A 13,304-nucleotide genomic window follows, 5' to 3' on the forward strand; every position below is an offset into this window, starting at 1 on the left:
GGCAAACAGAGAAGTGTTTGTGATGACTTGTGTTCATTCCCTGCCTCCATGATAACCCCAGGACGAGCTCTGCAGGAGTCAGAGCCCCACTCCCTCCTCAGCTGGCTCAGGACAGTGACCCTTAGATCCAGGGGTACCCCGCACGGCACTCCCTGCAACATAAATCCAAGCACCTGTATGAGAACTACCAGAAAGAAACATTCTCTTTCCTTGTGTTTGTCATGAACTTAACAGGTCTAGTGTTGCAGCCACCTTATGAGACTAAAAGGATAAAACAAAAGAAGAAGAAGACATATATACAATGGGATACTACACAGCTACAATAAAAGATGAAATACTGTCATTCCTGACAAGATGGATGGATCATAAGAATATCATGCTAAGTGAAATAAGTCAAACAGGAAAAGTTAAGAACCATATAATTTTAATTATATGTGGGATATAAAACAGAAAACAATAAACAAACAAATAAGACAAGCAAACAAACAAAAACTCATAGACACAGACAACATTAATGGTGGTTACCAGAGGGAAGAGGGGTGGGCCGTGGTAGCAAAGGGTAAACAGAGTCATATAGATCTTGACAGAAAGAGACTTGACTTCAAGTGGTCAATACACAATGAAATAAATAAGCAGATGATGTACTATAGAATTGTACACTTGAAACCTATAAAATTTTATTAACCATTGTCACCTCGATAAATTTAATTAAAAAAGAGGAACAAAACTAAGAGACAAAGGAAGACGATGTGAGATTTGAGTCCCCCAAATACTGATGTACATGATATATTTCTAAATATTTCTGTTATGTAAGTCAATAAATACCCTCTTATTTATATGATTTTTATTTGTTTATTGTACTGAGTTTGAGTTGGGCTTTTCCTCACATACAATAGAATGTCTTACTGATGCATGGAATCACAGATAAGGCAACATGTTAACTACATCTTAGAAATTAAGGGGAAATTTGACAAGAGGGAAACAATAATATTAACAGTAATAACGTCATGTTAGCTCTTATGTCACAGCATTGTGTCACTGCTTTAAGTAATGTGCATGTATTAAAGAAGAGTGTATGCAAAACTCAGAGGTATAAAAGGTAATGCATTTGAAGTATATAGTGATCAGCTCAGTGGCTTCAATAGGTTGCTCACTGGGAAAAGAAGGGGATCAAAAGGCAGAAACAAGCACAAAATATACCACTGCATCGACATTATAAATTATTCCACATGAGATTCTAATAGAAAGTCGGACTCCATTTCTATTCAATAAAAGCATACAAATGTAGTCAATCCAGCCATTCAGAATTCCTCATAACTAAAATTATTCTTGAAATAATAGAACTGATGCATCCAGATTTCATTTCATAAAAGCTCCAGATAGTATGTCATAGCAGAATTCCAGGTAGGTTAAGTGAACTGTTCTAAGTAAAATTAGGCAACTTAAAGATGAGTTAAAATGAAATAGAATTCTTAGCTGCAAATCTGTAACTACTTCCACAATAGCTTATGTACCAACCTGTTTTCTTAGTCTCCACAGACATAATAGTATTAAGTTAAAGAAATATAGCTTTAGCATCAAATACATCTTTTCTTTTTCTCACGTATAACTAGGTGACCCCCAGGAAGTTGCTTTAGTTTATAAAGCCTCTTTTTTTCTCATCTATAACACAGGAATTGTATATTTCTTTTTCTCATAGGAATTTTTTTTGAAAATTAAATAAAAAATATTTATGCCAAAAATGCACATATTTAGTTCCTACTTAATTATAGTTACATAAATATTTAATAATCATCACAGTAATACATCTCTCTCATCTTCCATTTATGTCCAAGTGAAGTGGATATAATGCCTTTTCAGCAATACCTACATATAAGTCTACTTTGTCCTAAAATGTGATCAGGTTTTCTTTATTGGGGTTTGTTTGAGGGTTGGGGTAAGAGGGCTCAGTTAAGTACTAGTGTGAGCATAGGTAGCTAGATATAATAAAGAAAGGGAGCAAAGGGAATGAGACATTATTAAGCCTAATCAACTAGAGGCCATAAAGCTGCTTGCTTCACCAGCTAGTTATAGCTTCACACACTCTGCAGGGAACCACCTGCCATTCCAGGCAGATCACTGAGGCAAGGGATAGGATAATAAAGGGGGAGGTGAGCACATGTGTAGTAGGAGCCAAAATGCCAACCATAGAGGTCTGTCAGTCTAGCCTGGGAAGGGAATAGATTGGTTAGTGAGTGGGCACTTAAGAGATCTGGAAAGCTTTGGAAATTACTTGGTTAGTTTAAAAAGTGCCTGGTCTCTCCCAAGCCTTAGATAATATAATCAGATTAACAAAGAAGCCCCTTCTCTCTCTCCTGGTGACATACACTTGCCCCATCATTCCTGCATTCTTTGCATAGCTGCCATGTGGGACTAGCTGCTACCTGTGGCCCCAGTGGCTGTGTGGACTCTGAACATGGGCCCCAGCTGAAGTGCAGTTGGGAAAACAAGCTAAGCTAGCCTGATGGTGAGAAAGGCTGGACTGACCTAGCCTTGGCAGGATGGATGGAGATGGAACACTGGGAACCCAGGGGAATGCCTTTGAATTTGCATCTGGTGCCACAAATTAATATTATCACCAGACCTCATCCTCCCTGTGGGTCTCCTGGAATGCTTTCCTTGTGACACTGGGAGAACCCCGCTTCCACCAGCAATACTAGGAACCAGAAACACATTAGATAGTATGTTTTTTTTTTCCTAAGTAGAAAGAAATGCAAAGTTGTATCTCATTATACTAAATTCATTTAAGACCTATGAGAAATCTGATCATAATAAAATGTGAATTAACACTTGCTATGTGCAATAAATCAGACATGAGTGCTATAAAAATGGGGTTCTTTGTTGTTCTAAAGAGATCATCTCTACAGGCCTTTTGTTAGCCTCAGTGGAAGAGGCCACCTGTGGTCCTCAAGCTTCTTGATCAGAGGATTGTTTGAAGTAATGAATCAGATGTGCATGGATGACTTTCCAGAACCAGATGAGGGGGAAACAAGTTGGTTAACACCATGTTGGTATGAGCTTGCCAAGTGGCAGGCCAGCAGCTGGCCATAAAGAACAAATAGAAAGTGCAGACATATAAAGCAAAGAGGAACCAACAGCTGGGGCACATTTGCGCTGTTGATTGTTCCTTGGGCCGAAGGCCCAAAGTTAATCCCCTGACAGAGAAGCTACCTTTGGACTCTAAACTTTACTCCAGTCAAGTGATGGGAAACAAGAAACTTACTCTGCAGAGATGGCCGTCAGATTGCTTCACTTCATCTTTGGTCCGTCCATATCATCCATTTGACTTGTGTTTTGGAACCTGGTGGAAAAATAAGAGAATCGAGCTATTTAAAGATCCAGAAATACTGAGTGAGGAAGAAGGAAATATAATAATTAAGATGTGCGCAAGGATCAGAGCAAGTAGTGATGAATCAGTGGGGAACCTTGAAGATAAAAATATTAGGCTCCTTGCAGTAGCATAAAAAAATTGGGCCTCAGACACTCTAGAAGGCTTTTATGATCCCAGGCAGATTTAAAGGACAAACAATAGAGAAACAGGAAGGAAAAGGGAGAGTCAGACACATAAAATGATGCATTTATCAACAAATAATTTTGAAGACCCACTATGTGTAAGTCCATTGTAGGGATCCAGAATGAGTCACCCCAAGATGTGCCTCTGTGATATGCAGACTGTTTTGAGATAAACTCAACTTTAGGCACGGGCTCAAGAGAAACTTCTACCCCACCTTTAACCACCTTGAAGAACTTGAGTTAGGGCCTTGCCCATAAGAGATAATCACAGATAAGTCACATAAATTCTTTTGACCTATCTAGAAGGCAGCGAAAACTTCTATTTACTAAATTTCTGTTCTTCTTATCATCTTGCAATGACCCTTTGAAACCCCCAAGGTACCCTACCTCATCCCTAGTTTAGGATGTCTTATATAGCTCAACCCCCCTTTTTATCTCTGAACTTCTCCTGCATGTGGTGCCTCTGACTCACTTATGTATGTGGGGTTTCCATACTTATGTATGTATTAAATTTGGCTCTTTTCTTGATAATGTGCCTCATGTCTGTTTGATTATTAGACCAGCCAGAAGAACCTTGAGGGTAGAGAAAAGTTTGTTCCTTCCTCTTATCCCAAATTAGGCACTGGTGGTAGAAAGGCGATTAAAATCCCCACTTTTGAGGAATTCACATTCTAGCAGGCAAGCAAGTTGGGAAACAGGTAATTTAAATACAAAACGATGTTGGACCAAGGCATAAATAGCAAGAAACAGACTACTATTGCTCTCTCTTTCCCTCTCTCTCTTTCACACACACACACACACACACACCCCAATAAAATGACCAGAAAAATCTAAGTTATTCAATGAAGTTTAAGAAAAATAAAATTTATTAACGTATGGATGAGAGTATACAAGATTCATGATTTTTCCAAATATATTATGGGAGGGTTTGCTTGTTTGTAGATTGTGAAAAGACGCATACTCAGGCAATGGAAAGTCAGAATTCCTTTTGACTACAGTGTATTTTTAAATGTAAACCTGAAGTGTATCCAAATGTCACTTAATTATCAGATTTTCCAATGGTGCCTTATCGTGGCACCCCCGCATGTATCACATTGGGAGCATCTGTCACATGGAGGAGTCAGCACTGATGTGCTGTTTTAAAGGCTGCAGTTTAGAGAGGAAAAGTAACTTTTGCAACTAGCCATAACCTGTTAGCAATTTATGAATGAAGAAATGAGGGATAATTTGATATCCATGAGAGATGGAACCCCATGCCTGAACCATAAGAGTAAATCATTTCAAGCTATTTAAATTTTTGAATGCCCTTCGTCATTTTGCCACTGGCGTGACTTGGAGGGACAGAGGTGAGAAGGAGCAAAGGTTAATAGGAATAAGCCTCTGAAGGCTAACACAATTCTGTTTTCTTCTCACCCTGGGTTATCAGGAGATGTTGTTTTATTTTGGCTTGAAATGAAATCATTAAGATCAAAAGTGTTTATTTTGGAAAGGAGAAATATCTATAAAAGTTTACTTGTTTAAGCTCAGATAACACCTTAGCTAATGTCATATTTACACTTTGACCTACTACTAAGCAAGTGAGCATCATCTGTGCTTAAAGTAAGTGTCCGGACCAGAGCTAGTTTGAGAGGAGAATTCTATGTAAAAAAAGAGAAAGAGTCAGCCTGATAAGAATTAGAAATTTGTAAGGTTTATATTTCAACACTGGTGCTAAGGTTTAAATTTTTAACATTAAATTATAACCATCTGACAGAAGATGAAAAGAGGGCTTAAGAGGAAACAATAAATCCCTGCAGGAAGAGATAAATTTTCCCAAGTTGCACTGGTTCATTGGAGGTGAGTTGGAAGTGTTTGATGTGTGGCACAGGTTCTAAGTCATGGACAATGGATACAGCTCCTGCATGCCTCTGGCATGTACTTCAGGGAGATCTGGAAATCTGGAATGCCTCTGTAAAGAGTTCGAAGTGAATAAGTAGAATGTCCCCAGACTGGGGCTCCAAGTGATCACATAATTATACAGAGGCTTCCACACTTGGTTTGCTCTTTGAAATGTGAGACTCTGTTTCTGGAATGTGAAAGCAGAGTGGTTAGGAACCTAGGTTCTTAACTCGGAAAAACCCAAATTAGAGGGTAAGTCTTGGCAGTTTCCTCATTTGAAAAGTGATGATAGTAACAGTGTTTGTTTCATAGGTTATTGAAGTTTTCCCTGAGCTAAAGTTGACAAAGTACAATACATATCAGTTCTAAATTTCTTGATTAATATAAGCTTTTAATTTTATTCTTATTAATAACAATAGAAATAATATTTGAGCTGAGTGGATGTTTTTCTGTGGGAAATATGGGAATGGCCTTATTGCATTGTATGGGATATCATGAGTATTAACTGGATTAAAACTTTATCACATTAAATTTATATAATTATTTAATAGGAAATTTAGTTTAGAAAAAAGAGTTATAAAAGTAAAACAATAACAGCTAATGTTTCAGAGCTTATAAACTAATTTCATATTCATTATTATACTTCATCTAGAGAAATATTCTACAGATAAAGAAAATGAAGTTCAAATAGGTCAATTTAATTATCCAAGGCCATATAGCCAGGATACAGTAGAGATGAGATCAAACCTAAGCTTTTGAAGTACAGGTAAATATCCCTTACTTACTACTTTATTTATCAACCATTTTAACAGCTGACTTCTAATCTATAACAAATCTCCCCAAAATGTAGAGACTTTAAAAAAATTAACATTTATTTTTTTTCATCGTTTTGGATTGGCTAAAATGTTGCTCTAATCTGGAAAACTTTCAGTGGAGCTGGATGATTTCAGATGACCTGCATCATCCAGCAGACGAGCCGGGCCTTTTCCCATGGCAGTCTCAGGGATCCAAAGAGAGGAGTGAGCAAGCCCTTTTCCAGCCAATGTGTGTGCTATATTTCCCACTGTTCCATTGGCTAATCAGGCCACATGGCCTAGCTCAGAGTACCTGGATACAGGAAGACATGAACAAATAAACATGGTGGTGTTAAATTTGCCAACATTTTATCATCCTTTAGCCCTGAGTGATAGGAGTCTAGGTAATTTTTTTTTTATTTTACTTTTCTGCATTTTGTAAATTTTCCAAAAATAACCAGTTATTCATTTTATAATAATTAAATTGACATTTCTTATATAATTTACAAAATTGAGCCATTTTCTGCAGAAATACAAGTCCTGGTTGTGAGCTCATTTCTTTTGGAAATGGATATTAGACTTCCATCTAACCTACAACAGATAATGTTACCATTAGTGCTTCTCTGGGATCACTTCCGTCCTTCTCCTCTTACTGCCGTACACATTCTTGCAGCGTGCTCTCATAAATTCTTGTTCCTTCAATTATGATTTACATGCTGATAATATCCAAATCCATCTACTCAGCACAGTTCTCACATCAGCTTCCCGACCTGTCTCTCTGAATGCCTGTGGGACACATTGCCTTGGAAGGGTGACTGTCTACTCTTTGAAAAATGCAAATGGGATTGTCACTCTTGCCCTTTCCTGCTCAAAGCCACTTACAGGGTCTGACCTTGGTCCTGTCTTCCACCTTCCACTCGCTCATTCTGCTGTGCCTACAGGCAGTTTTCTTGCAGGTTGTATTTCCATTATTTCCAGAGCTGCAAACTCTCTTTCAGCACAAGTTTTGCACATGCAGTTTCCCCTTGTTTGAAGCACCAGAATTACCTTTGCTCTCCTCCTCATGGAAACTCATCCTAATGATTTCTGCAAAAGCATCACTCTTCCAACTATTCAATGTAGGGTAGGCTCCCAAACTTCGTAATATTCATCTCAGATATCATTAGAAATGATGAGTTATTCCATATCTCATCTTAAATGTCACTTCCTTCAAGAAGCCTTCTTTGGCCATCCGAACAGGGCTCATATGCCCTTCTTCAGTGTTTTGAGAGTACCTCAGATTGAATCTGCAATGCAATTTATATTATATCATGTTCTTTAGGTAAATTTTCTGTGTTTCCCCATTAGATGATGAAATTGGACTGAAGTTAGGAACCACATTAATCTTGCTCATTCTAGCATTCCCATTCTCCAGCACAATGCCTGGCTCATACATACGTTCATTCAGTAACTACCCTTTTATTCGTTTCACTACAATACATTCCTGAATAGCCACTCCAATGGAAAGGAACACTGACAAGGAAGTGACAAGCATATACCACGTAAAAATATTTTGTGTTTAACTGCATTATATACTTTGGAGAACATTTCATTTATTAGCTATGTAGATGTAAGCTATTGTTAACTAAAATTCAACCAGCAATATTAGGAATATAAGACTAAATACTTTCAGAGTGATAAGCTTAGAAATAAAGACTATATGAAAATATGTAGGGAACTCACATTATTAATTATAAAAGGCATAATATCCCAGAGAACTCTAGAAAACAAATACATCTGAATTCACAAGCATTTTGTTCTTCATGCTTATAAGGGCTAATCAAAATAAGTTTTTTGGCATATATCTTCTATTTATTCATGTCAAATACAGGAGTAGATATTTTTCTAATACTTTTATCCAAGAAATAATTCCAAAATTAAAGAAATACTTCTAAAATTAAATAAAATTATATGTGCATATATAAAGTTATACTTATTAAATATATCCAATAATGTGGATTTCTATATCTTAACAATAAAAATAACTTGAATCAACATAAATATGTTTTAAAAATATTTAAAAATCATAGCCTTGAAAGACATTTATTAACACAATTAATCTGGAACAGTTGTAAAGCTTTGTAGATGCTTTTACTTAAGAAAAACTTTTAGTAGTTTACTGTTTCATAAGAGAATGAAGAATTATGTGTTAATAGTAGGATCTGTTTTCCACAGTGGAATTAATAAATTAAATTGAAAACCTTGTCTAAAAAGTTTGCTTCCATTGAACATTTCTATCTAATTATAATGTTGTTAAGCCCATGGGCTTTGGGGTAAATAACAGTAAATTTTGGGCATTCTCAATCTCTCTAAGTCTCATTTTTTTCTGATTTGCATAATAAAAACAATTATGTCTACTTTTAAGGGTATTGTGAAACTCATTCCTTCACTGAACTAATATTTATGGAGTGCTTATTATATATAGGTATTAACTAGTATTGAAGAAGATACACAGACTCCACTAAGTTTATTACTGAATGGAAGAGATTTTACTAGTGATAGTATGTGACAAAGCCCTTAGCATAGCACTTTCTACGTAATAAATACTCAATTAATGTTCATTGTTATTAGTGTTGTCATTCTTTCTCAAAGTAATAGAACATGCCATCATAGACTAAAGTAAAAAATAGGGATGTGTCAGTATAGTTGCAGTCATACGTTTACATACACGCACATGCATTCACTTCCACAAAGATATTTATACATATTCCAAGATTTCCAAATACACAAACATGCCAAGGATTCTGCAATCCTTGGCATTTTAAAGGTTTGAAATGCAATACAGTTTCTTTTAACACGGAAGGCTTAGGATTCAAACTAATTTAATAAAGATTTTAAATGAAGTTGGAATAGTCAGTGACTCATAGGTCAGAAGTGGGTGGTGAGTGAGAGGGGAAGGCCTGGGGCAGAAAAGAAACTCTGAGCTCTGTTCCCCATTTGAAATGCTTTGAGGTATTGTTTCTTGTTATTTTAACCTGTAGTTGATGCATAGGTCACATTTCCCCAAACATTTTATTCACGAAAGTATTTATGTTTAGAGAGTTTCTGAAAAGAAAATGTGTCAAGACCACCCTCCAAAATAAATGGAACCAAAAGCTAAGTAAATTTTTTGAATCAAATTTATGTTTAATGATTCTGAAAGAATCTTCTGCTTCTTGCTTTACGAAGAACTATGTAGTTTTTGTAATTTAGCTTAATATTCAAGGTTGCTATAAAGAACAAAGTCATTTTTGTCTTAATATTGAGATGTTTCTTGTTTGTCTTTAGTAATTTGGAATTATACAAAGCAAACAAGAAATAACTTTTAAATCTATACAATATTAAATCAGAGTATTTTATAGTTTCTCTCTGCTCTTCTCAGGATTATACTCATGGCTGTATTAATATTTGAGCAAGAGTTCTCTGGGCTGTCATTTCAATACAGAAATGCTGGCTGTCTTGGCATCTTTAATATAACTGTTCTAAATTGTATAAAATGTATATAAGGGACACAAATTTTTATCCCAATAACATATCTAAGCCTAATCACCTTCTTTGAAATTCTTCGTAAGCTGAGTAATAAAAAAATATTAATACACAGTAAAATAAACCACCTATTTAACCTGAATATATTGAACAAAAGCCTCACTTATTTCCAAGCATAAAATCATAAATTAACAATAAAAGTACAGAACAGTATACTTGGCCAGCTAACACGAGACTATCTAAAATGTAGACAGAAAAAATTAGGACATTTTTTGCTACTCCTCTAAGAAGGGTGATGATGGAGAATAAAATGGGAGAATAATAATGTTATCCCTCTTATAGTCACCATAATACATCCATTTTATATAAAACCATGGAAGGTAAACTCTTACTAAAGTTATTTTTGGCAACTTGGTTGTACAGACATGATATACACATTTTGAAAAGAAATAGAAAGCAAATATAAATGTGGGTGCATTTTGTATAAATCTACCAGAAGAAGTGTTACCAATAACAAATATCACTATGATTAAGAAGGTCTGTGTATTAATTAAACAGCCAGGATGAGTGGAGGGCATAGTACGTGGCATTAAGACTCAGTTGACTAGATCTTATACATGATTCACAGCCAGGATATTCATTTTTTAATATAAACTGAGCACTTGCTAAATGACAGACATAGTACTGAGCACTGAGTATGTAGCAGGAAACATAATAACAATGTCCTTATACACCATGAGTCTGACAAGACTGATGAGTAAACAGGAAATTCAAATTTAATGAGATATGTACTGTAGTACAGGAAGTGTAGGATTACATGAGGAAAAATGAATAAGCAAAGTCTAGAAATCAGAAAAGAGTTTGGTGTACATTTGAAAAGTTCAATTAGAAAAGGGGATAACGGGGAAACAGGGGGAAGGTCGAGTCAAGGAATATGTATAAAGGACCCATGAACAAAAACAACTGGAGGGGGAGGATTAAATGTGGGAAGCGGTGGTGGATAGGGCAGGAGAGACTAATGGGGGAAAAGTGGAAACAACTGTAATTAAACAACAATATCAAAAAACAGTGAAATACATGATAAAATCAGTGTGACAGTATCTAGGTTGGGGTGTTCAAAGCCTGAGCTCTTTATTTCAGTAAATGATGAGAAGGGAAAAAAAGAATCCCAGAGATTTTTCAAAAGAAAAATCCAAAAACAGTGCCATATTGGATATTGTAAATGACAGGGAAAGAAAACCGAATTGAAATTCTATCATTTGAGTTCAGGGGTCTAGAAATCTGAGAAAGCCACTGCACACAATTTCATCTAGAAAGCAAGGGCCATTTGGAGACCAAAATTCTGAATTTATCTGGAATGCACTGAATTTGCATGTTATCCACAATCCAATTCAATCTAAACTATTGCTAGTTGAGAAAAAGCACAGGAAGAAGGCATGCATGAGACAATGGCTAAAGATGTCATTTGGGAATTATCTGCATGGAGATCAGAAATGAAACCATGAATATGCTTTAAAAACAGCAAGAGCTCAGGCAGAAAACAGGTTCAAGAAGTAGGTGGTCTCAAATATGAACTATCTAAGTGAAATTGAAGGAAAATAAAGGACACAAACATCACTCTCCATCTTTTGATAGTATTTTCAAGAGTTCAGTGGGATTGGTAGAAAGGGGAACCCTATTTCCCATAGCTAAAATGGAGTGAGTAGATAAGAAATGGAAGCAATTGAAGAGTCTTTTCAAGATTCTGATAATAAATGGAAAAATTTTAAAAAAATAACTTGAAAAAGTAGTAGGATTAAAAAGAAGGTGTTTTGATGTTCTGATGGTAGATACACTTCGGTAAGTCTGGGCACAACCTTTACTTTAAAGAAAATAGTTGGGCGTCAAAGACATGAGGAGTGAATAAATTATGATAACTACCCCCAAAGAGCTCCCAGCCCCATGACCTCTTCTCCAAATAGCCTGAATAGATATATAAGAAAATGCGAAGTGTAGGATGAAGGAATGTGAAAGAGTTTTCAGCAAAATTCAGGTTTGTAGTATAAGGAAGAGGCAATATTTTCACTAAGAATGAGGGGGAGAAATGTAAGATTGTTAGATATTTTAAGGAGAAAAGAAAAATAAGTGAGAGAATAGCTTTGTGACATTTGAGAGGTGAATAAAGGCGCTGATGTGATGACAGACATGATCGTGATGAAACTCCATAGTATGAATCTATAATTGTCACACTCTTGTGCTTTTCCTTTCATCAGCATTCCATGGCCTGACAGCCGAGGCAGAATGAGTAAGCAGAGAGGATAATAGATGTTTGAGGAATGATACTTGGAGAATAAGAAGCATCTTTCAGGATTAAAAAGAGCATGCAGTGATCTAAAGTTGATTATATATATAAATAAAGCAAAGTGTAGCAGTTTTAGTCCTGTCAATGATGGCCTTAAAGACTAATGATATAGCAGGAACAATATCATTATTGCTAATCAGCATTAATAATAACTAAGGAAGGTATGATTGGTGGAAACCTCAATGGTTCATTTCTGGTATGAGTATTGCATGTTTTTTAACATATAACTTGGGAAGTAATAAAAATAGCTTTTAGTTTTGCTGAAGAGATTGTATATATTGAATATTCTTGTTAAATGTCTTCCTTAGGCCTTGTACTGACTCCATGGCCAAAAACAGATAAAAATGACTGACCAAGTATTGAAAACCTAAAATGAGACTTGCTACTAAATTTAGGCTTTTGCCCTAAGTCCTTTGCAGGAACATCAAAGCCAGAATCCTCAATGTCAAGAGCAGGAATAGGAAGAGTTCTACCAAAAAGGTCCCCTGATATTGAAGGGGAGACTCACTGTATTGACATTGATCACTCCTGAATTATACCCAAACCTCTACTTTGTGGGAAGAAGAAATGAAGAATCTGGAGGGCAGAAAATAGAGTCCTCTTCTTGGTAGCTCTCTTAGACATGTTTGGTGACAAAGAAAAAAGAATACAAAAATAAAGTTAAAAGCAGATGTTCTTGTTGGTATACGATAGTCAAATACATATTCATTTATGACCAAGAACAGAAAGTAGGTGGACATCAAAGGGACTGAGCAAGGAACCTAAAAATTCACTATTAGAAATTTCTTGCTTTCTCTTGGAATGATCTATTTCTACCTCTTGCTGCTGTTCCTCTGTTTTCCTCCAGTCTTCCTTATCTCTCTGGAGGTCAGTTTTTCTGTATCATTGAATGTGGTCAATCATGAGTAGAGTACCAGCTCTCCAGTTAACTACTTCACATTCTCCCAGTAACTAGGAGAGATCATCTAATTGGCTTTCAGGCATGTGAACAGGAAGTTTCCTCAAAGGGGCTGGAAAAGGAAAACATTTAATGTTTTGGCTAGAGAACCCAACTTAGGATATTGGAATATATTATCCTGTGTTTTTCTGAGTTCTGATATAAAAATGATAAGAACAAGCTGGGACTATATGAGCTTAAAGACTGAGTGCAGACCCCTTCTTGAGATAGTTAATAATCCACTTGTTTTGAATATTTTACTTTCATATTTTCCGATCAAGTATTATCATTATACATT

The sequence above is a fragment of the Pteronotus mesoamericanus genome, unplaced genomic scaffold (genome assembly GCF_021234165.1).
Source record: "Pteronotus mesoamericanus isolate MK-2021 breed Mesoamerican mustached bat unplaced genomic scaffold, CSHL_Meso_final contig_90, whole genome shotgun sequence".
Lineage (NCBI taxonomy): Eukaryota > Metazoa > Chordata > Mammalia > Chiroptera > Mormoopidae > Pteronotus > Pteronotus mesoamericanus.